This window comes from Anser cygnoides, chromosome 6 (assembly GCF_040182565.1).
Source record: "Anser cygnoides isolate HZ-2024a breed goose chromosome 6, Taihu_goose_T2T_genome, whole genome shotgun sequence".
Taxonomy (NCBI): domain Eukaryota; kingdom Metazoa; phylum Chordata; class Aves; order Anseriformes; family Anatidae; genus Anser; species Anser cygnoides.
Genome location: NC_089878.1, coordinates 9,642,484 through 9,667,191, shown reverse-complemented (window position 1 = coordinate 9,667,191; position 24,708 = coordinate 9,642,484). Strand labels below are relative to the sequence as shown.

At 44.7% G+C, this 24,708-nt stretch overlaps 1 long non-coding RNA gene across 1 annotated transcript; it reads left to right on the top strand.

Annotated features, from left to right (window-relative positions):
• Positions 1–41: 41 nt before the first annotated feature.
• Positions 42–23,166, top strand: LOC106034584 (uncharacterized). Its single transcript, XR_007161284.2, has 5 exons — positions 42–439; positions 1,902–2,108; positions 2,296–2,413; positions 20,786–20,971; positions 22,201–23,166. It is a non-coding gene; the product is annotated as an uncharacterized lncRNA (long non-coding RNA).
• The last annotated feature ends 1,542 nt before the right edge of the window (positions 23,167–24,708 follow it).

Genomic DNA, 24,708 nt, shown 5'->3' with positions numbered 1-24,708 from the left:
CCTCAGGCAGGGCACGGCGCGGCCGTTTGCGCGGGAAGGGCGGGCAGGGGTGGCCCCCTCAGCGCTCTCCTCCAGCGGTCCTTCCCAACCGTGGTTGTAAGCTGCTCGTGAAGAGCCCGGCCGTGGTATCCACCAGGCAGAAAAACATGGCCTCTGCATGCTCTTGCGGCCTCTCCAGCCACAGTCACCGATGTGGCTTTTGGTGACAGAAGGAGAACAGCCCTGGGTATGGGGAGAGCAGACTTCAGGCTGCTCAGGGAACTGGCAAATGTTGTACCAATTTTCAAGAAGGGCAAGAAGGAAGACCCTGGCAATTACAGGCCTGTCAGTCTCATGTCAGTGCCTGGTAAAATTATGGAGAGGATGATCCTTGAAATTATTGAAGCGCACCTGGGGGACAATGCAGCCATTGGTCCCAGCCAACATGGGTTCGTGAGGGGTAGGTCCTGCGTAACAAATTTGATTTCCTTTTATGATAAGATCACCCATCTAGTCGATCAAGGGAAACCAGCTGATGTGATCTTTTTGGGCTTCAGCAAAGCTTTTGACACAGTTTCCCACAGGATCCTACTGGACAAAATGTCCAGCATACAGCTAAACAAAAACATCATGCGATGGGTGAGCAATTGGCTGATGGGCAGGGCTCAAAGGGTTGTGGTAAATGGGGCACATCTGGCTGGCGGATGGTCACTAGTGGGGTCCTCCAAGGCTCCATTTTAGGGCCAGTCCTCTTCAATGTTTCTATAAATGATTTGGATGTAGGACTAGAAAGTGTTCTGAGCAAATTCACCGATGACATGGAACTTGGAGGAATTGTGGACTCGGATGAGGGTGGAAAGGCCTTGCAGAGAGATCTGGACAGATTGGAGAGCTGGGCGGTCACCAACCACATGAAGTTTAACAAGAGCAAGTGCCTGGTCCTGCACCTGGGATGGGGCAACCCTGGCTATACGTACAGACTGGGTGACGAGACGCTGGAGAGCAGCCCCGCAGAGAGGGATCTGGGGGTTGTGGTTGACGGCAAGCTGAATATGAGCCAGCAGTGTGCCCTGGCAGCCAGGAGGGCCAACCGTATCCTGGGGTGCATCAAGCACGGCATTGCTAGTCGGTCGAGGGAAGGGATTGTCCCACTCTACTCTGCGCTGGTGCGGCCTCACCTTGAGTACTGTGTGCAGTTCTGGGCACCACAGTACAAAGAGGACATTAAACTGTTGGAGAGTGTCCAGAGGAGGGCGATGAAGATGGTGAAGGGCCTGGAGGGGAAGACGTATGAGGAACGGCTGAGGTCAGTTGGCCTGTTCAGCCTGGAGAAGAGGAGGCTGAGGGGAGACCTCATCGCGGCCTATAGCTTCCTCACGAGGGGGAGTGGAGGGGAAGGCACCGATCTGATCTGTTCTCTTTAGTGACCAGTGATAGGACTTGCGGGAACAGTGTCAAGCTGCAGCAGGGGAGGTTCAGGCTGGATATCAGGAAGAGGTTCTTCACTGAGAGGGTGGTCGCACACTGGAACAGGCTCCCCAGGGAAGTAGTCACTGCACCAAGCCTGTTGGAGTTTAAGAAGTGTTTGGACTGTGCTCTTAGTCACACGGTCTGAATTTTTGGGTAGACCTGTGTGGTGCCAGGAATTGGACTTGATCCTTATGGGTCCCTTCCAACTTGGGATATTCTATGATTCAATGAAAACCAAGTGCCCTCTCTCCAGTAGTGCTCCTGAGCCCCAGGGAGAAATACTGGAGAGTTTCTTGAAGCCCCAAAAAGGGCTGACAGCCTTCCTACTGAACCTTTTAGTGCTGAAGATGCCAGGCTTGCAACTAAACAAGTCTGTAGTAGCAGGGAATGACTTTGTCAAGGGTTTTTTCTTTTGCCTTCTCTTTCAATCAGTGTTTTTCTTACTCTGCCAGATGTATATGTGCTGCCCCATTAAGTCTCCTGGACTGCCATGCTCCCCAGGGTGAGATAACAGGATGGAGAAGACCCCAGGGATGCATGTCCCTTCAAGTGACTCTGACTGGGTCTTACTGCTGCGCCATGCAACAAGGTGACAGGAGACTTCTGTGACAGGAGAAGGGGAGGAAAGGCCAGGACTTCTGACTGGGAGCTGGCTGCAGGTGAAAATGGTTTGCACGTTACCTGATGGGAAGGGTCATGTGTGGATAAAAGGAGGAGGAGGTGGTTGTTCATTCATGTTTGCCTGTGTGAGTTTTGAGTGGGGGGGGGGGGGGGGGGAGGTGGCTGTGTATTTTTTCTTGTCTGTATGCTAAGATTTTCAGACTTCTTTTATGTATTTTTTCAAAGCTATGAAGAGCTTGCTGAAATGTGGCGCCCGTATCTCTTAAATCAAGTCTGCCATGCTGTAGGGGCATCTCCAGCAGAGGAGGACAAGCTGATATGGAGCCAGCAGCCTGCTCAGAAGGTATGAATGTGGAACAGGAGACATCTCGTTACCTGGTACAAGGTTGGTCTTATGTTAAGGCTGACAGAAATATCACATTATGCCATTGTTGTTGGGGGATGAGCCTTTCTCCACCCTTATGGATGGATCCTGGTGGTGCATCTTATGGGGCTGGGAGCCTACGGATGAGAGCACCTTGAGTGCCTGTTCATAACGCAGAGATTTGCAGTGCCTTGCAATGCTTTCTGCAAGTGTTTAGATAACTTAATGGGCCCCTTATGGCATCTGAGGAGACAAGGCTTGACATTCCTTAGTCAGTGCATCGATGAGAAGAACATTTGTATTTAATTAAGACTGCTCCACAGTAATGGGTATGAGGCTGTAGAAAGCTGAGCAGGGATGAGAACAACATTGCCCAATTCCACCAATGCAGAAAGAAATTATTAGTTTAACGGGGCATGAAATTATCCATTTTGTTTTCTTCAAAATTAACTGTAGTTTGCACTATAGTCTGCTACGGCTGATGAAACTACATCAGGGTTGCCCATGCAAGAAACCAGAAAACATTTGCCTTGGCTGTAGGACTCTGATGTGTAGCTCCAGGAGGACTTTGAGCAGATTATCTGCTCCTTGATTTCAAAAGGGACCAAAGACCAATGCCCTGACAAAACTCACCTGCTCATTTGTTTATAAGGTTTTACCTGTGCATCACACCCTGTGGCAGAGCATTTGGGAGACTGCCAAGAATAAAGCATATTGTCAAAGCATGTGGGTTTTCTGCTAGTGGAAATGGCCACAGGATGTGTTTGCTGCGTGTGCCTGGTGGTGGCTGAGTGGCAAGTGGGAGGAAACGCTCGTTGCTCAGCATGAGGGTGATAGAGCCAGATGGAGAGTCTGGAAAATGCTGAATCCGTCCCCTGCAAACACCAAAGCCTAAGGCATGGGAAATGAGAACCTCCTCTGCTCTCCTAGAGCTGGTGGATGGCAGCTGGTAGTAAATTGATTGGTGATAATATGATGCTATAAGAAGCTGTTTTTAATATTTAGAGAGGAAAACTAAGTGGCTGGGTTCCTGGACTATTTTGGGCATACAGAAGTGGGAATGGTATGATATTTCTGCAAATACTAAAAAGACTTTTGTGTCTGCATCCTTATTTTGTCCCATTCAGATGGTTGAAAATTTGCCCAAACGCAGAATTGTTTATGTCCAAGAAATCTTAAAATGTAGCTGATTACATGAATAGTTGAAGCTCTGATATTGGATGAGTTACAAAACAATGATATCTCAGCTCACCCAGTCCAATCAATAGTGAAATCTCAGATTCCTGCAGTCAATTTGTGACCGAATGTGAAGTCAAAAGGTGTTCAGGCAGAGCGTTCTGGGATAACTCTAAACCCAGGTCATATCTGAGGAAGTGATAGATATGCAGGAGACTTGTGAATTAAAAAGGAAAAGAGAAAAAGTAAACTTCAGTGGATTGTTAACTTCCATTGTGCACTGGAGTATGCATCACTGGGGTTTGCACAGGGTGTCCATTGCCAATGTGGTGCAGGGATGGGGCCAGGTGATGGTGCTCTATGCTGCAAGATCCCATTTGGGGTCAGGTTGCAGCAAGGTCTGTAGGTCCTAGCCATACGTTATGCAGTTGTCCAAAAGGTGCCGTGCTCCAGGTGAAATGAACACCAACAAAGCTAGTAGGAAAGAGCACATCTGGCTCTATTTTTAGAATAAGCTGCAGTGTTTGGCAGTTGTCAAAATCAAGAGCAAATGAGCTGTACAAAACACAGGTAGCTTCTCAGAGTGAAATCTGTGTACGTATTTTCAAGTAAACCTTGCATTTGCAGGCACCTGATAATGAAAGGAGAACTGTATAACAGGCTGAAGGAGGTAGGAGCGTGTACGCATCCTGCAGGGAGGCGTGCATGTAAGAATGGAAACAGGATCCCTTGCAGCCAAGTTTTGAAACTGGAGAGCTGAAACTCTTCAATGGCCGATGCAAACAAGGCTGTCCTCCTGAGGTTATCTCCTCTGTTGGAGACTTCATTAGAAATCCTTTGCCATGGGTTTCCCAAAATCTCAAAATAAGTAAAGGTCTTGAAATTAGTGCAATGGATGGATGAGTGCGAACACAGATAGTGGGCTCCAGCCAGAGGACTAGCTGAACATTGGCCCTTTGGAGACATTTTCAGAATACTGGTTTTGAGCTCAGCCTTTTGTGTTGTCCCTTTCCCACCCTATTTTAAGCCCCCATCAACCATTCCTGACTCAACATCTTCTACCTCTGTGGTCTTCTGTGTGGTATCAGTGGGGTTTCTCCAGCAGAAATGTGTAAAAACATGATAATTTTTCTTTTGCTATCATGCAGAAAAAAATTTGGCTGCTCATCCAGTGTTAATTAGCTATGGCTACATGGAAAGTGGCCCCTTTCTGAAGTACTGCAATAAAGAAAGATGGTGTTGAACGTGCTAGAGAGGGGGATAACCTTTAAAGTTGAAATATAAACATAAAACTCTGGCAAATATGTAGCAGTTAGCTGAAATTGCAGCTGTTAATGGCCCTATGTAAAATGATTGAGAACCCATTGCTTAAGCAGCCTGTCAAGCTTTGCAGTAATTGTTCTCTCATTGAAATCAATGACAAAATCATCACTGATTTCCCAGGGACAAGGCATGAAGGAAAACACTTGCTATTTGCTACAGGCTTGAACTGAATCTTGAGTTAACACTTTGAAAGGAGAGGTTAAAATCCTGGGGCTGATGCATATGTTTTTATACCAGCATAATTTGAGTTGCATGAAGCAACACTGATTTTTACCTTTTGCCAATGCAGGGCTTAGTAAATTCTATTTCTTCTACACTTTAGTGGTCTCCAGACTAGGAGATGCTTCTGCAAACAGTGTCTTTAAGTGGTGGGATGGCTGAGCTAGCCTGGTTACAAGGAAAAGCTTATGACAAGTGAGCAATCTGCAGATCAGTTCTGCATTGCCTGCTAGCAGTGGCTGCAAAACCAAAGATGCACGGCTGATGGCTCACTCGTGGGACTTCAGAGGTCTGGGTCCTTTGGCTTAAAGAGAAAGCTTGACGTGGTCACAGCTTTCTTTCGGCAGTGCTTTGTTTGGATTTTTGTGTTTTTGGTTGGTGTCAGGAGTTGCAGCCGTAGCAAGCCATGGGCTAGGTGCTGACAAGCAGTTCCCAGCATGGTTTAAAAATAAACTCCCTGTGGATTGTTAAACTCCTGCAGTATCTGTCTTCTGGCGCGCTCTCTCTCTCCCAGTAAGCTGACTTGACTGTTTAAGGAGAACGGATTTCACCAAAACAAATGGACATTTTGTCCTGCAATTTTAGGTTGATTTATGGTGGATTGTTTGATTTATTGCCTCCAGCCGGTACGAAAGTTGAAGCACTAATTTATATTATCTTTCCTTCAAACCTGAATTAATAGCAGCTCTTTGAGACGCTGTTAAAACCGCAGAACAAAAGCAGCCAGTAGCCACCTCCAAACACCTGCTGCAGGAGCTGGGATGTTGGGCTTCCAAAACACCGATACAGCATGCTTTTTGGGGTGATCATCCATGTCTTTCAAGAAATTTCTTTGTGTCAAGAGCTCTTTAAATCAAAAGCAGTGCTCTCCATTAAAAAGGAAAAAAAAAAACAAAAAACATTTTGCTGTTTCCTCCCCATTCTTCTGGCTCTGTCTTGTTTCCTGCCCAGCATATGCTTTCCTCTCTGAGAAACCCCTCTGCTAAGTGTCAGTGATAGGCGCCAATCTCCCCCAACACGTGTTGGGATATAATACAGCAGAGTGATCAGATTGGCTTTGACTTGTTCATACCGCACTGGTTCAAGGCCTGGATTCGTGAGGCTGGAGGAACACTAAGGCCTGGAGGGGAAGACGTACGAGGAACGGCTGAGGTCACTGGGCCTGTTCAGCCTGGAGAAGAGGAGGCTGAGGGGAGACCTCATCACAGTCTACAACTTCCTCGTAAGGGGGTGTCGAGAGGCAGGAGACCTTTTCTCCATTAACACCAGTGACAGGACCCGCGGGAACGGGGTTAAGCTGAGGCAGGGGAAATTTAGGCTCGACATCAGGAGGGGGTTCTTCACAGAGAGGGTGGTTGCACACTGGAACAGGCTCCCCAGGGAAGTGGTCACTGCACCGAGCCTGTCTGAATTTAAGAAGAGATTGGACTGTGCACTTAGTCACATGGTCTGAACTTTTGGGTAGACCTGTGCGGTATCAAGAGTTGGACTTGATGATCCTTAAGGGTCCCTTCCAACTCAGGATATTCTATGATTCTATAATGAGTTTTCAGTGTTTGAGATGGGATGGATCATTAGATGGTCACTGATAGGGGTTTTATTATTCTTCGGGAAGCAGACCAGAAAATGGGATTTTCTTTAATTTTTTTGCCTTTTGGGTAGGTTTTGTCTAAAAATAAGCCATAAATGTGGCATTGTATTTGGTTGTATCATTACCAGCTACCTCTAAAGTGCAAAGGTCCTTGATATATTCTTCTAGAGGGCAGCTTAGCCTGAGATTTAATTTCAAATATGAGTCTATCCCTGTTCTTTCAGTGAAGTTTTACAGTTTTCTGTACTTGCTTGGAGTCTGGATGACCTTTGCAACTCTTTGTTTATGAGTAGTGACATAACAAGATTAACATTGATCTTTCTGCAGCAAAGGTAGTTCCCTACCTTTCCCCTGAGGCCCTTGTGCTGCTGTTCAGTGCTAGTGCTACATACTTGAAGTTCTATATTCAGCATAATGCATAGGAATCCTTAAAATAAATAAAAATGAAGGGCCTTATTTATTTTGTCATTATATTCATTGGATGGTGCACTGTTCATTGTTAGATCAACAGGTGTAAAGCAAAATAGCACGTACACATACTGATGGACGAAAGATAACAGAAGCTCCCCTTAAAATTAACATGTTTTTTTCACAATTCTTGGAGTACTTTTGTTTGTGTGCTGCTCATTATAGGTCCTTCATTTTGTCCAACATCTGAATACTCAGAACAGCGTTGGTAGTCTGTGGTGCTGGTCCAGCAGAGTGCCCTGAGCAGTCAAAGAGGGCGCTGAGGTCCATCTCCTTCAGCCCTTTGTTGGGGAGGAAAAGTAACTGGGGAGAGGAACAGAAAGCTGACACTTTAGCCAGGATTGTAACTCCCCTGGAAACGTAGGAGATCTGCTAATTCCAGAAGTTATTGGTGTCTTAGGAGATTGTACAGATAATTTCAGCTGTCTTGGGCTGAAGTCCAGCCCCCAGGAAAGCCAGTAGTCTGCATGGCAATTTGCATCAACATATATTTATTATTATATCTTAAAAGACTGCAAAATTTGATTTCAGGAGGATACAACTTTAACTGGTATAAGATAACCATACACAGGATGATCTGCAAAGAAACTGTAATTAAGCAGTAACCTCATGGTGCGTGAGCATGAGTATCTGACAGCTTTTTGATAAGAATTTCCAACTTTGGAATTAGGCTGGCTGCATATATCGGGATTTCAGTTTGATTTTGTGCCCCCAGGTACCATTGCTGATGCTGGCTAACAGCAACACACTTAGCAGATGGCACACAGCCATGGATGTTTTCTGGGGTGCTCTTCATAGGGAAAAGGTCTTGGTAGACTTACCTTGGAGCTCTGCATGGCTCGTGGTGGCACAGGCTCTGCTCTGCTGCTGCTTTCTGCACAGAAGCTCACGTGCAGCTTCTTCAAAACCCTGCCTGAGCTTCCAGGTGGTGAGTGAAGATGTTTCCTTTCCCAAGGGATTTCCACAGGCTGAGGCCATATCTCAAAGCTGACAGGCAGGGGGCTAATGCAGTGCTTCTCCTATCTGTAACTGCTATAAATCTTGGCTGAGACCTGAGCTGAGCAAAAGTGGGATGTGCTCCCAAGTAGGGGAAGGCAGGGTGGCAGGTGTGCTGATATATTAATTAAAAAGTGTAAGGAGTAGTTAGGTTTTGAGATAATGGCACAGGTTTGGTGTTGATAGAATATTTTTCTTCCTTTTGAGACAGAAGCAAAAGGCTTATAAATTATTTTTTTCTTCCCCTCCCCTACTTTCCCCACTTTTTAAAACAAATTCCTTTGAAAGCCGGTTGCACTGACAGACCATGTGTGCACAAAAAGGAATAGGACTATTTAAAACCAGCTAAGGTAGAGCTAATCTGGTGCCGAGATGACAATGGGCTGCAATATACTTGGCTTCAATGTTTTTGATTATTTGAGGAGGTGAGGGGGGATATTTGTTTTTCTAATTCAATTCACATTTTGAAGATATCAGCTTCAGTTAATATTTTCAATGGTTTTTTGAATCCATATTCTTATCTGAATTTAAAAGCAATTTAAGTTCTTAGTAAAATTGCTTCAGGCAAAATTGTGGAACTTCATAGAATTTATATGCATATTGACTTTGTTATTCCAAGTCAAAACTTTAATGAATATAATATCATTTCTTTGATTTTTTTTTAATTTTGTGTTACGTTCCTTATATTAAAAATATTTGGCCAGATCTGTTAAGCATTTCTTAGCAAATACGTGCCTTTTTTTAGATCTAGCTAATATTGGCAGGTACTCTCTGAAGTAGAATTAAGACACCTTTGGGGTCATGCATTTGTTTGGCTTAGCTACTTTGCTTTAAACTACTGTTTACATGCATAGGCAAATTTGGGGTGGGGAGAAGTACTGCTTAGATCTGGAAGGGAAGGTGGGTTTGTTGCAGTTTTGGTGGGGCATTGGTACAAAAGACACTTAGCTTTTTATGTATAGGTTTATTTACTAGTGATTCCACTGTCACTGTGGAAATTTCTACAAGTGTAGGTAAAACACTGACATCTAGTGCCTAAAACAAAGCATCCAAACATACACGAAGACTCCAGTCCTGTTCCTTCAATCACAGACAGGGTTGGCTGTCCAACAACATTACGGACTGGACAGCAGTATTATGGATATATGACTATGGGTTGGCTCTGGATCAGCCAAAGAAGTGGCTGGTATGTGCACTTGATGGGACAAAATGCAGCTGGAGGGTGGCTGGCGGAGAAGGGGTGAAAGGGGAGGGGAAGGTCTCTGTCTGCTGGGAGCTGGTTGCTCTGGGATCCCAGAGATGGGGTGTTCAAACAGGAAAACCAAACCTACATGACATCTATTGCTGTGTTCTCAGATTCCTTCTGTTAAAAGACAGAAATGTAGCACATCTAAACATGGGATATAAAGAGGAAGGAGGGACAGTGCTCAGGCTGATGAAGCTGAGCCAGATGCAAGGGAGTTGCAGGGTCAGGTTGCTCACCAATCTGCTGAGGCTAATAAGTGCTGAGGCACTTAACCAAAAACTGGCTGTAGTTAGAAAATAAACCTTGAGGTCTAGATCTGAGAGCTGGGAAATCCTTGCCTGGCGCAGGGAGGAGTGACTTTGAGGGGTCAGCAATGTTCCTTAACCTAACCTTGGGCGAGTCCTTATGGTTACTGACCTGGTGGTGTCTGTCATCACCCACTGCAGTGGTGAACATAATGGAAAAAGGTTTTTTTTATTTTTTATTTTTAAAGTAATGGTGGCTCTGCTAATGTTCCTACTTTAACTTTTATTTTAAAGCACCCAAAATGTCTTACTTCAGTTTCAGCCCTGTGTTTGCAGACCCCTATGAGGCAATGCCTCACTGTATGGTGGCTTGGGTGCTGGTGACCCCATGCGTCAGAGGTTTTTCCTGAAACATGGTAAAATTTGAAGTAAAATCCCTGTGGCTGCTTTGGGGAAGCCAGCACATAGGAGAGAGGTGAGCCTGACATACAGCATGTCATGAAGGATGTGCAGTCTTGGGCCTTGATGAATAAATCCAGACTGAAGCATTGCATCAGCTCCAAAACTGGAACTGGTTGGAGTCAACTCCAGTTGGAAGTAGTTGATGTCCAACAAAAGACAAACTTGCTCCAGTTCCGCAGCCTTCTTCCTATATGCCAGTCTGTCAGTGCAGGAGGTAAAGTTGGCCGGGTCTCTCTGACCTGCCCGCATTGCGGGCTGGGTCCCAAGAGCAGGGCAGCTCTGGAAGGCCTGGGGATGGTGTAGTCAGAGGGAGATTTGAATGGGATTTCACCTGCAGGTTGGTATTTGGAGAGAAAAGGGATGTCATAGCGGGGGGGGAGTGCTCCTCCTTGTATATGTATATATGTGAAGAGGTATTTTTCATCCCTTTAAGAGATTTCATATGGTGCCAGAAGGTGCCACTGCAACGCTCTTATTTTCTGAGCCTAAGTGTGCAGGGACAGGACTCCTCTGTGCTGAGGACCTGGCAGTCAATCTCCAGCAAGCGCTTCCTTGCGGGGCTACGTCCAGCTCCATATAAGAAGTGGCTCTCCTCTGTCCTGTGCTATTCCTTGTAGAGGGCTGCTCCATAAATAGATGCTTCTCATGGTTCTCTTATCTGTTTCTAAGTTCAGGATTAACATATTTGCGGCTGTGTATGCGAACTTGCTCTTGTGCCACTGCTAATCTTCACTTTCTACAGCAGACAGAAGGAAAAGCTGAGTCAAGTATCAGCTGATAGACACTGTTCCTTAAAGGGACCTGATCTTACCTTATCCTTATTACTAGATAAGTAGCCTAAAAAGTTTTCTTCAGATGGGCTTCTCCTTTCTGTCTTTTCCTAGTAACTGTTGGGTGAATGTGTGCTTGTTCATCTGTGTGTGAATTTCCTAATGCTCTTTAGGAGGTCTCACAGAGTTTCCCCTCTCGGTTGTTACCAGCTGATGGGCTCCTGTTAGTAGCAGAGGCATCATTCATTACTAAAATCTTAATATTTTATGCCTTTACTTTTACATGGGTCTTTGGAATCACTTTTTTTCTTCTGTTCCTGCTAATCTGCACTAATGGTGCCTTCCAGCAAACCCTTCCAAAGAATCCAGCAGAATCCAATTCCAGCAGTGCCAGGGACCAAGGCTTTCAGGAACGAACAGCCCTGGGAGCAGCGCTCTTCCTCTCAGCTGCATTCCTTAAACTGCCCATCAAAAAAAAAAAATCACCCTTAATTACAGCTATGCTCCTAGATTTGGTAATTTCTCCTGCTACAAAAAAGCCTGTGTGAAGTCTGCTAAAAATGTTATTCTTGCGAAGTGCATCATTACAATGCCTTGCCTTTTTCTTATGTTTCTTTTGCTTTGCTCTAGCTTTTTCTGGTTTATTTATCTGAATGGAAGGGTCCTGCTGAGACAACTTAATAGTAGGAGGGAGTTAACAGGAAGGGTCTCAGGTCCTCCCTTTAAGGTGGGTACAAGTTTCTCTGTTTCTGGAGAGCCAGTTCCTCCTCCCCATGCGCTTTCCCCTGCAGAAACCAGTTCAACTCAGAGGCTCAGGCACCATGAACTGTTCTTTTTTCTTGTTTGGGGCATTGGGCTTGCTTGGAGAGCACAGATACCTTCCTGAACCTGATGTCTGAAGTTTTAACCAATATTTTAAAATCGACTTGTTTCTTTTATACAGCATCTTTTAAGGCTAATGTTAAAATGGCAGAAGAAATCTCTGCTTTGCTTTGGTACCACTTCCCCTTTGTGCACCTGGCTTTATCCTTAATGAGAATTTTGGTCCTTCTGCAAGGATGGTAGTGCAGATACACACAGCTCAGTCCAGCATGGGAGAGAAAAGCACAGAGGAGTTTGCGGTGTTGCTTCTTGTAGGTTGAGTTGTAGAGAATGAACCATATAAAAACACTTCTTCCCCTGCAAAAGACCCCAGATCATAAACCATAATTTGAAATTCACATTCATGCTGATAATACATCTTCAATATTTTATTACAGCTTACATTGCAAACACTGAGTGATGCAGGAAAAAATTACCAAATACTTCCATGTACAGAAACCATCTGAAGTTGGTTTTAAAAGGGCTGGTTGTGATGTGAGTAGGAAATTACAGGGTTCCTACTCTTATAACTGGGCCATTTCAATACCATGTATTCTGAACATAAGTTTAGTTGACTTTTGCCAGTCCTTGCTGTTTCTGCATGGTTCTTTTAGTAGTGCCACCAGCTTTGTGCCCCCCTCCTGCACCAGTGCTTCTCACCCAGGAGAGGATGCAGGTTTCTGAGCGGGTGGCTATGCCCGAGCAAGGAGAATGTTAGCTCAGGTGTTACTCCTACGGATGACTGTGGTGTTTCTAAGTATGATGGTAAACCAAGTCAAACTCCTTTTGTGTAGATGCTGTCCCCCAGAAAGGCTCATGGGACCTCCCAGACACTACACTACAGATGTCTCTCACCTTGCTTACACTGTGCTGTGCCGTTGTGCCGTCAGAAGCAGAAAGATGAGGCTGTAGCATGGGCTGGGAGCCAAATTTACTGGATTATTTTTATAAGTCTTTATAAGTTTTATAAGTACCATAGTTAGGTATACATATTTCTTCAGAGGAGGTGGCTCAGTCTTTAAATCAACTTAGGAGCCAGTGCAACTGCCTGGAATAATTATAGTGTTTGTCACTGGTTTTCATATAATCCATTAAGTACATCCTAGATTTCTCTTTCTGCATCTGCAGTCATCTGTCACTTGCAGTTTCTAGTCTAAATAACTATATTTATGGGATTAGCTGACACAAACTGCCCGTCAGCTGAGATTTGGTATCTGGGACCTAAGTTCAGGAAAAAGGCCTTCTTTTGGTCTGCCATGAGCAACCCTCTTTGGATTCATTTGCAGCTCTTACTTGTTGCATAAATGAAATAGAAAATATTTGCTGGATACTCTTATTCTGCCCACTAAAATATAAATTATGGAAACTTTCTATGCAAGCCTGTCTTCTAAGAAACCTGAAATCATATCTGAGTTATTAAAGTTTAATAGCTAGTGGAGGGGGGAAGTAATTACTTCTCATAACATCTTTCTCTTTCAAGAATTTTGTTGTAACCCTTGATGCAAAATTATTCCACTGGCATTATAAACTGCGGTGTAATGTCTTATAATGTCACCTCTTACTACCACAGAGAAACCTTTATGTTACGACTTAGATTATACACCAGAAATGAAGATGAATATAATGAAAGTCGATAGCTAATGTGTCAAGGTGGCATTTGAGCTAAGGACTTTTTTTTGCAACGTGTGTCAGAACATGAAGTAATTAAGCATGATTTTTTGTCTTGGCAAAAAAGGAGCCAAACATGATTGTCTTCCATGGTGTTTTGCTCATTCTCTGTCAGCTGAAATGGTGCCAGTAAAGCTCAGATTTGCTTTTGATTCCTTTTTTTGCTGTTGCTTTTTTTTAATAGCATCTCAAGCAGGTGTGGTTTAAAATGCAGTCAGATGTGTCATTGAGATGAAAATTGAGTTGGTGTGGACCCCAGCGATGCTCCTTCAAATAGGAGGAGAGCCTGAAGTTGGGTTTGCCCTTCAGTCATGGGGCTGATGGTCACTGATTTCACTCTCCTTTTGCTATCTTGTCTCCACCCTTCCTCATCCTCCCTCCCACCAAAAATCTACCAAGCCTGGAGAGGAAGCAGAAGAGGTGAAGCACTGTGTGCTACAGCACGGGACTCCGTAGCATCTGATAGACCTTAGGTCTGTGCCAAACGGCAGATATTGCCCTATTACAGTGAACGTTTGATAGCAGCTAAAACAGTGACCTATGTCAATTGAGACTTTCTCACATTCTACTTCTCCTAGTATCTTGCACTGGACCACAGAGGCTTTTGAGTGTTGTGGGGCCATAAGCAAGTGTCCGAGCTTCTCTGAGTAGGGTTTTATTAGTAACTATAAGGAATGCCTTCCAGACCTTATTCCCATGAATTTATGTCCCATGGGAAGTCATACTTGAGGAAAAAATGTTCGGAATAGGTAGCTTTTATGGGTGTCCCTCAGCATCAGGTTTGACCCTTCCAGAAACAGATCTGGATTTGATCTGGCGACTCTTGTTGTGTGAGGTAGGTGGTGGTATAGCAAAAGTCACTACATGGCCACTATTTATCTCCTGGCATGTTTTCAGTAAGCTGCTGATCTTCAGCTGGCCAAAAACAGTCTTCTACTTGCTTATTTTTGATGCATGAAGAGGGCAACTCCTTATCTCACTCCCTTGACTTGTGTGACTTAGGGAAAATGGAGCTAGAGTCTGAGCAAGCCTGGTTTAATCCTAAAATACTTTCCTTGGCTGATCTGGGGAAAGCCAGATCCTGGCAAACCCTTGGTTTTTAATGGAAGACAGTCCCTGCTGCGGTGACTTGGCAGGAGGGGTACTGGAGATGTTAGATCCAAACTCGTTCCTGTTTTGCAGGTAATGAGTGTGCTGTTATGAAATCCATGTTGTTCCCACAGTATTTCAGTGTCCTCCCTCCGAAATGGTCTTGTCGGGCATGGGTGGGATGGCAGTGAGGAGCTTTGTTCTGCTGCTGGAAACAATGATATTTGTTCAAATAAAATACAACACAGGAGCGTGTCAGACTAAATCACATACGGACAGGAGATTGCATATTTGACGCTCTTCATTTTCTTGTCTGTTCATTTTGCTGTTGAAATGCTTTTCTTGAACTTTCTTTGATTTAGTTTTGACTTTGCTTTTAGTTTTAATATTAAGTATAGGATATTACAGTGAAGAATTCATGGGGTTGGGAAATAGGATGATCAATATAGAATTACAGCATTATTAAAAAGAAATTGCATGATATTTTTGAATTAGACTAATCTGTGGTTTATTCCCACAGTCTTAGATTTATCCTCTAATGTTATATTCCTGGGATGGAGAGTTAATTTCTGGCTTCCTCATAATAACCACACCCATATGGGAGCTGAATTACTTTAAGGGTTTCAAAATGCATCAAATTCAAGTTCTTCAGACCTGAAGCAGCTCTCAGCTGTCAGAAACAGGATTTTTTTTTCTTTTTATGGCAGCAGTCGTATTATTAGAGCAAGGTTGTTTGCCTCGCCAGAACATTTCCTAACTCCCATCAGCGGAGGCTGGTTTCTGACACACAGCGGCTCTGCCGATCGTATTTCAAGTGACCCTTGTAATTGGTGAGCATCAACCGGCAGTGAAGTTCCAGCATTAAACTTTAACTCCTCTCATTTAGGGTCTTAATTGTGCTTTGAAATGTTTGATGGCTTGGCTGACCTTTTTTTTCTGGGTTAGCTGAGGCTGAGATTTGTCTGCCAGAAGAGAAGCCGCGGAGGAAACCTTGAAGCATTGCACCCCGTTGGTTTCAGTTGGGTAGCGTGGTCTGGTATCTCTTGTTTTAGAAATGTCCCCGAGCTTTTTATTGGTTGTAAACGGAGCTATGGGGAAAATGACACTGCAAATGCCAATAATTTTACAAAGAGTAAGAAATGAATGTAAGCTGAAGAGTTACCTACATGAAAAGCAGAAATTGGATGTTGTAATCTGTTTAATCTGGTTTTGCATTTCTAAGTTAGTTCTAAACCTTACTTACCCTGCAGGAAGTCTCCCAGCAGTACAGCAGATTTCTCTTGCTGGATGAAAAGTCCTGTGCTAACATTTATGCCAAATATTTCCCTGTTTCAGAGACCTGCAGTTTTCTCCAAAAGCAGCAAAAATGTTTTTTCATTAGATCCAATTGAACACCTCCTGTGTAAATGGGACAGCAGGCATACGATGAATACCTATATTGCACGTGTCATCTTTTTCCTAACCCTACGAACAATTGACTTTCATGGCAGCCCCGTGGCTCTGTGGTGACATTTGTTCTGCTGCTCCTCGTGGAGCTCAGCACCAGTGCCGTGTCCCACGTGCCCTGGCGGGGATGTTGCCCTCGTCACCGTGTAATTAATCTGAGAGCTGCGAGATGTCAGAAAAGTCATCTGGCCCCATTTGTGTGGGAAGAGAACAGCAATGTCAAACACAGAAGGTGAGCAGTGGGGCCAGGCAGCCAGATTTAGTCTGAGGAATGGCTTGGGGCAGTGCCTGGATGGGCAGCATGACTGATGGGGTGGCAGGATGAGGGGGGCTTGCTTGAGAGGGCTGCAGGAGACAAAATTCCCATCTTTTCCCTTTGGATCTGTTCTTCAAATCTCCGTTCCTGATGCTAAAAGGTTATTTAATACCACAGGGCTCCCCAGACTTCCTGGTGCAGCATCTTTGCACGTTCAGAAGTCTCCCTGCTTTGCCTGACACCTTGCTAAATATTGGTTTCTTGCAGTAATATTTTATCACGTATTTATAAACCTGGAGAGCTGCAGAAGAAACACAATGATGAATACAGCCAATTACCTTACCTTCATCCTCCAGAGCATTGGGCTAAACCCAGCCACTGAATAATTACACCTGCAGAAGAAGTTTTATTGGAAAAAAGGAGTGGGAGGACTCGGTGGCTGGGGTGAGATTACAGCAGTCTGGCTGTGCCCCAAGGGGTGCAAATAGTCTGAACCCCCCAGATGTGACCTCCAGGAGCTCTTGCATCCTTATCCATCACAAAGGGAAGCGGAAAGAGGACCGCCTGTGAACTAAATGGAAATGTAGTTGTGAAATTGATTGGCAAATGCCCCAATTCTGCTTGGTTTGGTCACATAAAGGCACTGTCTGCTTGGTGGGAGAATTCTCCCAACAGCTTTCTTTTTTTTTCAGTATTTCAAGATTGGTTGCCTTTGGAAAATGCTTTCAAGCCTCTTGGCTTGAGGCTACATCATTAGCTTGCATTGGTGACTTATTTGTGAAGTAAATATTGAGTGACAGCCTATTTATCATACACCCTTCAGCTCACAATCTATTTTACTTCCATTGCCAGCGTGTTGCATGGTCGTGGGTTACAGCTAGAACTGAACAGGCTGTTCCATGACTTCTTTGCTCGTGCTTTATTTTTAATCAGGAATGAATCTGGGAGATCCTACTCTTATCAGACCCCTCTGAGTTGTTCAGGTGGGTGCTGATGGGTGATGATGATGATGATGATGGCTCCACCAGCGTCATGGCTCGAACATTATCCAGCTGGAGCCATTGTGGAGAGGACAGTGACCACGTCTGTCATCTGTTAGGGTCAATTTTAAATAGTATCTTGCACCTTTGCTTTGGTGAAAGTGTCTGAGGTGTTCAGGGAGGTAGGTTTTTTTGCTAGTTTATTTCCTTCACAGCCAGCACCCACCTGCAGCAGACACCTGCTCCAGACACATGTCCCACCTGACCTGGGCTTAGTGCTGGCTTGGTGCTGCGAAGGACTTTTTTTTAGATAAATTAAGAAAGAAATGAAGGAATCACACGCCCCTACTCTGCCTTTGCTCCAGGAAGCAGCCGGATGTCAAATCAGAGCACGAATCCCCATGGCGTGCTTGCCCCCATGCAAAATGGGGTGGAAAAAAGGAGCATCCCTCTGCGATGCCAGAGCAATGAGGGGGGGGGGTTACCCCGGGTTTTTGGGTCGGGCTTGCACGTGTGCCCCCGTGGATGTGAAGTTTTGGCTGCAGAGCAGCCGTGAGAGGGCAGTGTTGTATTGCAGGAGGAGGAAGCTGCGGAGGAGGGGGGGAAGCACCTGCAAAATCCCCAAGACTCGGCACCGCCGGAGCCTCCGCCAGGGATTTGGCTGCATTTTGCCGTGTGGGCATGTTTGTGTGCCAGGGCAGTACCTGCGATAGCTGCGGGAAGGCTGTGCTTTGCCTGGCTTTTCAAACCCAAAGTGATGGCAGGTGATCTGCTCTTACCTCCCTCCCTTTAGTTAACTGGAACCAAAAACTTGCAATAGCTGTGAAATACAGGACCTGACCGCACGCGGTAGCTGGCTGCCTTCACCTTTATCTGACATTGCAGGACAGATGAATCCACGCCGCTCCGTAGCACTCGCAGATAATTACCTTTCTTTCGCGAAAATTTACTTATCGGTACAAATGACATCTCAAGTCAGGAAAACGGGCTCAGGTACTTCACCCTTCTTTCACAAGGTCGAACAATGAGGAGCTGATGATTTCTCTTGTACTATTGTAGCAAAGCCACCTACTCATTTTAGATTCCTACTCCGTATGACAAGAATATTAAGAGTGAGAGGGAAAGCTCAAGTTTTGCAAGCCCAGTGCTGTGCCTTGCAGCAGCTGAAGAGGTGCCTGCCAGGTGGGGTGGAAGAGCAGGTCTCACAAAGGTGGGTGGTCTGACCATCTTTCCATGTTCCCGTAACGCTACATGGGGACCTTAATATTCAAACCAACCTCTTATTTCCCTGCAGCCATCTGTGTTGTAGAGGATTTCTTTAATATGTCAAAAAAAATAAGGACTAAACAGCCACAGAAATGGAGAGTCTAAAGGGGTTTCTTATCTAAATTGTACCTCTCTGCAATGGTTGTCTGACAAAGCAAAGTGAATGACCAAACCAAACGACTCCACCCTCCCTCTTGAACTTTCTTAGGTTAAAGTTTGGAGAGGATAAGGGCTATTTCTGAGACTGGATCTTGCATTTGAGTTGACTAACCCCCTGCAGGGAGGGTGCTCTGGAAGGCTGGGGCCACATCCAGCCCTTGGTACCTCCCCCAGCCTTGCTGCCACAAGAGAGCTCAGCACTGAGGGCTCACAAGAAAAAGGATATGAAGCCTCATGAAGATCAGAAGCTGCTCTGAAGGAAGCCCCTTCCAGCACCAAGTTATACAGCAGCCCCCTTTGCTGGCAGGTATGGGTTGTTCTACCTGGACCCTGATGCAGAGGGGGAAGGAAAGCTTGGTTGTCTTCATCTTTAATAAGTCTAGTAAGTATTTCAGAAGACAGTGATCTGCTTGTTTGTGGTACAATTGTTCTGTCAAAAAAAAAAAACTCAAAATAAAATGAAGGTGATATCTGGTCTTCAGAGATGCTAAACTGGCATTTCAGTGAGAGTGGGATTCAGCCCTGGGCAGTATTTTCAGGGCAGTTGAAAGAAACAAGATGGTATCAGAAACACATAACATTCATCTTAACGCTTGAGCCTGTGAAGGGAGGATGGGTGAGTTTAATGATTCTTGACTTTTATTGAAATCCATCTTTGTTGGGTATCGAAGGATTTACAGTGGCTAATGTCTTTCCATAATGCATCCCTCTATCAACAGAGACAACTGTGTTTGGAGAGCAAGATTTCTCACCTGCTTGTCAAGCAACAACAAACCACAAAAACCTCTTTTTGCCTCCCGCAGCTAATCATTCATTGATTTAAAACATCATGTGTTGTCAGTAATGGTATAGGAGACTGGTTGTCACAGTTAGGCTTTTGCATACCCACGGAGAGACGCTGAGTGTGTGTAAACAGAGGTGCTACCAGTCAGAGGGAAACAATTCTTGGTAGGCTTTTCCCTTGTGTTTAACCATAGATATTTCAATAAGATCCAGCTAGCATTTCTTTAAAAATTATTAAAAAGTTGGTGTAATGTTGATGTTGGTGCTTTTCTGCATAGTGGGAGGTGTAATCTGCTTAATGTCACACAGCAGACAGCCTTTAAATTTACATCTGTTTTATACACAGTGGCAGCAGAGATTCCCAGAGATGCTTCAAGCCTCATGTTTCATTTCTGAGTGAGTTTTATTAATAATGAAGGAGAAAAATTGATCGGCAGATCCGCAGAAGGGGAAAAAAAATCTTGCTAGTGGATAAGTCACAAGAATTCAGACAGGCAGGGAGACTTCTGCAAGTCTTAAATGTAAAACCTGCACATGGTAGGCTCTAGTTATGTTGAAGCACTTGTTGTTTTGGTTGTATTTCTCCAAACCACAGGAATATTTCCGTTCTTTGGGGGGGGGGCAAACACTTCATTTTTGATAAAAGCTCTATAGTGACCCAGTTACTTTAAAAAAAAAAAAAGAGGGAAAAGATGTATTGGCAAGTCAAAGTAGGTGTAGCCACAGTCATTCTCAATAATCCAGCAAGTTACTACATCTTAACAGGCGCTCATTTCTCCCCGTGGCTCAGACTAAATTGTTTATTAGAATTTTTGTGCATTATTAAAAGAAAAAAAGGGAAATTGTAGCTCTTCATTTTAAAGACTGCTGCAATCAAAACTCAGATTATTCAAATTTATCATGTGCATTGTATGAGGTAATAACTACTGCTATTTTTCTTTAATACTGCAAGATATTTGCTGTTTTTTCTATCTTGTTTGTAGTCATAAATAAGCAGGCTGTTTACAAGGCATTGCTACCGGGGGAAGAAATAATATAAAAATGAAAATTTGATCCAGCCAATGGCTGGAATTGCAATGAAAGACCTGAGTGGGGAGTTAAAAAAAAAATTCTTGAAAATAAAGAGAGGCTGCCCAAAAGCATGCCAGAGCTCTGCGTGGATTTCTTGTGCCACTTCAAGGGAGGATTCCCAGTATTTCCAATCATGTAAATATGTTTTGGGGCTGTTCTTTTTTTTCCAACTCAGATGCTTGCCAAGCAAATTGAACCTTACAAACATAATTAGCCAGGGGCTGAACGTTTAATCTTAAATTCTGAGTCTTCATTAAGACTTAATTTAAACCTTAGGAGGGAAGCGTGGAGCAATTCCCCGCTTGCAGAGATGGATGGGTTTGTGGCAGGATTTCACCACGGAGGAGGAAAATGTCTCCAAGCCTTGGGCACGTGCTGCGTTTTGGCAAACTGGAGCGGTCAGGATCTCAGAGCCTGTTTGGTGGTAGAAGATAAAGGAGGAAACCTCCAAGAAATTGCACTGTAAGTGTTTGAGTGGGTTGTGTGATGGGTAGTTAGGTAAGGTCTGGGCTCGAGTCACTTCTTACATGGTTAAGGTTGGCCGATTAGGAAATTAAGAGGGTGGTACCAGGGGGTTGTGAGGTCTTGCTTTGCTCTAAGATGCAGCCTGCAACAGAACTGCCTTAGATGATTTATTAAGTAGTTTAACACTCCCTTTTTATTGCCTGGCAAAAAGTGGCATGGAGCACATTGTTTGGGCTGGAGGATTTGGTGAGTTGAAACATAACAAATTTTGGAGTTTTATTCTAAATCTGGGTGGTGGTGGTTTTTTTTGGCTAGTTGTTTTTTTTTCCTTGGATTATCTTCCAATAATGGCATTGCTAATTGTGCTTTAAAAAGGAAAAAGTGTAATCTTCTGAATCTGGCTCACATTTTGTCTGTCTATTGAGATTAAATAAACTGCTGTTATTAAATTTGAGTTAAATTTCTAAGCTGAAAAGTCATGGAGAAGGGTGATAGGCTCTGCATTATAATAAAATAGTTAGCAAATGTACAGCACCTCATTGTCCTGGGGAGGATAATGCTCATTTGCTTTGGTCTGAGTCCATGGCTGTGGCTAGCAGCAATCTCAGTGGGGCTACAGTAAGTCAGAGTTGATGAGGAGCTGGAAAACCATCTCCACCAGTCAATCCAACATCCTCTCTACATTGCCAGTGCAATATGCACACAGCTGGCTTTGCTGTAGTCAGCTTTTCAGGTTGTGTGCATTGTTCTTTTTTTTTTCATTCAACCAGGCTAAATGACAGGCTTTCTCTTTATGTGAGCAGGGGAAGGTTTGTTACCAGACCATCCATTACCTTATGAGAATGTAGCTGACAGGTTCCTGCTAGAAACAAAACGCCTGGTGAGAACAACCAGGTACCCTCGTCAGTGCAGAAAAGATGCCAGAATTACCTGTGGTCGTACGCCTCCCTTTTCTCTTTGTTGGTGATAAGGCACAAGGTGGCATCTCTCTAAGGGATGTTCCAGGATCTCTGTGCACAGGATAAGGCCCAAAATGCATCAGGACTAATTCTGATAATGGCTTGTTCCAAATCTGTTCTGTTGGGTGTTGTCAGGATGGTGGGACCTTTGGCATAGCCTGAAGTAGCACACTTCATTTTTTTTCTTGCTAAACAAGCAGACAAGCAGTAGAGGATGTGAAATAATAAAGTAGTACATAGTGTTTGCTAAAACTTTTATTTTTCTAGTGCCCTCTCCTCAAAAAAAAGGCAGTGCAAGAAGAGAGCATTCACCTCTCAAATGGCTGGATTCCAAGAGAAAAAAAAAATTGGGAGGTGATTTGCACGGCTGCCTGCAGACAAGGAGCCCCACTGGCCTCGTGCCTGCTCCTGGACTGCCAGCGGAAGCTTTGCCATGGCCTTGGCAGCAGCGTGTCGAAATCCCCCTCGGCTTTGTGCTGCGGTTCCTGGTGGGCTCGGGCGACGGGAAGATGCCGGTGGAGGTGCTCTGCATGAGAAAGCACCCCGCGTGTGAGCCGCCTGCTAAGCAGCACCTCAAGGCTGCCTCCAGGCTTCACTGCCGGCTTGCCTTGGTGTAAGTCAGCCCGGCCACATTGCCTCTGGCTTGGCCACCTTTAAGGACAAGCGATGGCATCGTCAATGGCAAACCTATAAACCAGTTTTGTGGTCCTCTCCAGGATTGTTTGCGAAGTTGCCAGGTGTTGGACTGCTGCTGGTTGTGTTCAGCAAAATCAGAAAATGTTCATTCAGAAAATGTTCATGCAAAACTAGGACTTGATAGGACTGCTTGAAACAACAGCCCAGAGGGATGGGGCTGGTCAAGTTAGCTCTTCTTTCCTGCAATTAAACTCAACATTACTATAAATGAATGGGATAGTCCCCTGGAAGCAACCAAACACCTCATCCTGGATATCTTTATGGCCAAACTTGAAAGAAGTGGTTTTGGCAGCTGTTTTTTGATGATGAGGATGACATATCTGTAGGTATGCTGAGCTAATACAGCTGTCAAGGTCCTGGGAGCACCCTTGTCCTCAAGCACAATGGAGAATTCTTCTTTGTGGGATTGCTGTAGCAAGCTGTTGGGCAAATGGTACCCCCCCGGCACATGGTGCTCAACCAGCAACCTGTGCTGGTAATGCCATGCCGTTAATTTCCTCCACAGAGCTCTAAGTGGAGCTCACCTTGCCCATAGAAATGTAAAGAGGCAGGTGAGCCAGAGTGTCTATTATTTATAAATACGTTCTGTGCAGTATAGATGAATTTTTCATAGGAAAACTTTGTATGAAGAGGGAAAAAAAAGCATCGGAATGCTTCATAAATAAGTGACTGGGAGCTTCAAATGTGCTTTGGGGAATTGGTGAATATCCTTTAGTTGTCACCCCCTCCTTCAATATTATCAAGGTGCAACCCTGAATGCACTGAGAACAGTGAGTGCTTTGACCCCGGTGGAGGAATCTCAGCCCCGCTCCTGTCAGTTGAAAGCACCAGGCTTGCAAAACGCTGACTTGCAGCTTGTGTTGGCTTCGGTTGCCTTGCAAAATTGAGGCCCCCATGAGCAAATACTGATGCTATTAGTATGTTGACATGCTTGTGATGTATCACTTGAAAAGTGATGTGTTGGGACCGGACTGAAGTACCATCCACCAACTAGTGAGCAAGGAGAAACTCTGCTGTTGTGAAGTAGGTGACCTCTGTATTGTCTATACTGCATTCTGAAGAAAAAAAAAAAGGCTCTTTTTTTAAAAAAAAAAAAAACAAAACATGAAATATGACAGGGAATCAGTGGGCTGCAAGGAATTTGCAGGGGTGTGAGTAACGCAGACTCACCATCAGGGTAAGGAAGAAGGCAAGGGATGGGTGGGAGAGAAGGATGGGTGAGAGGTCTGGATAAGAGGATGCTGTGTTTGATCCTGGTGTGAGGAAAACCCCAGCACACCTTTCTGTATGTGGACAAGGATTTAAAAAAAAAAAAAAGCCAGCATCTTCTATGGAGGTGAGAAGCAGAGAGGGGCTGTGAGGTGTGAGCGAGGCCCTGGTAAAGGCAGGCTCCCAGGCTGATCTACATATGCAGGAGGACAAAAAAAAAAATAACATGATGCTCTAACTCAGAGAGGACCTCGTAGACCTGTTTCGGGTCTCCTTAAACCGAGAGTGTGCTCGAATCCTTTTGCTGTGAATGTGATATAAACAACACTAAAAATCAAGCATGGCCTTTCTTGAGCTGATTCCTTCCAGAAAACATGGCTATTAAGCCTGTGTTGTATTTGCTATCTACTACTTTTGAAATTTCATGCTTCTAGCATAACTTGTTCCACAGTCTAGCTGGCTGGCCTGTCTCAGGTTCCCAGCATACATACCATGCTCTAGGGGAGTTTTTCTTCTCCCTGTTCTCTGCAGCTATTGTTTGGGGAAGACCAGCTACTGCATTGCTCATCCCCTTGGGTTGTGAGATCATCTCTGAAGCCCTGCGAGCACAGCTGACCCCACACTGCTCCCTTTGTGGGTCCTCGGGGCGCACATGTGGGCTGTGGGGACAACAGCCAAGTGGCAGAGCTTCTTTCCTCCCCCAGGAGGGGGGTGCCACACTTCCCCCTTTTTTTTGCCACTGGTATCCACAAGGGAGATGTGCCTTCAAGGCACTGCTCATGTGGGTATGTGCATGTAGCTCCTGAATTTACTGTCCTGCTTCCTGATGTGTGAAGGACAAGGCCTGCACTTATTAAAAACCCTCCATAA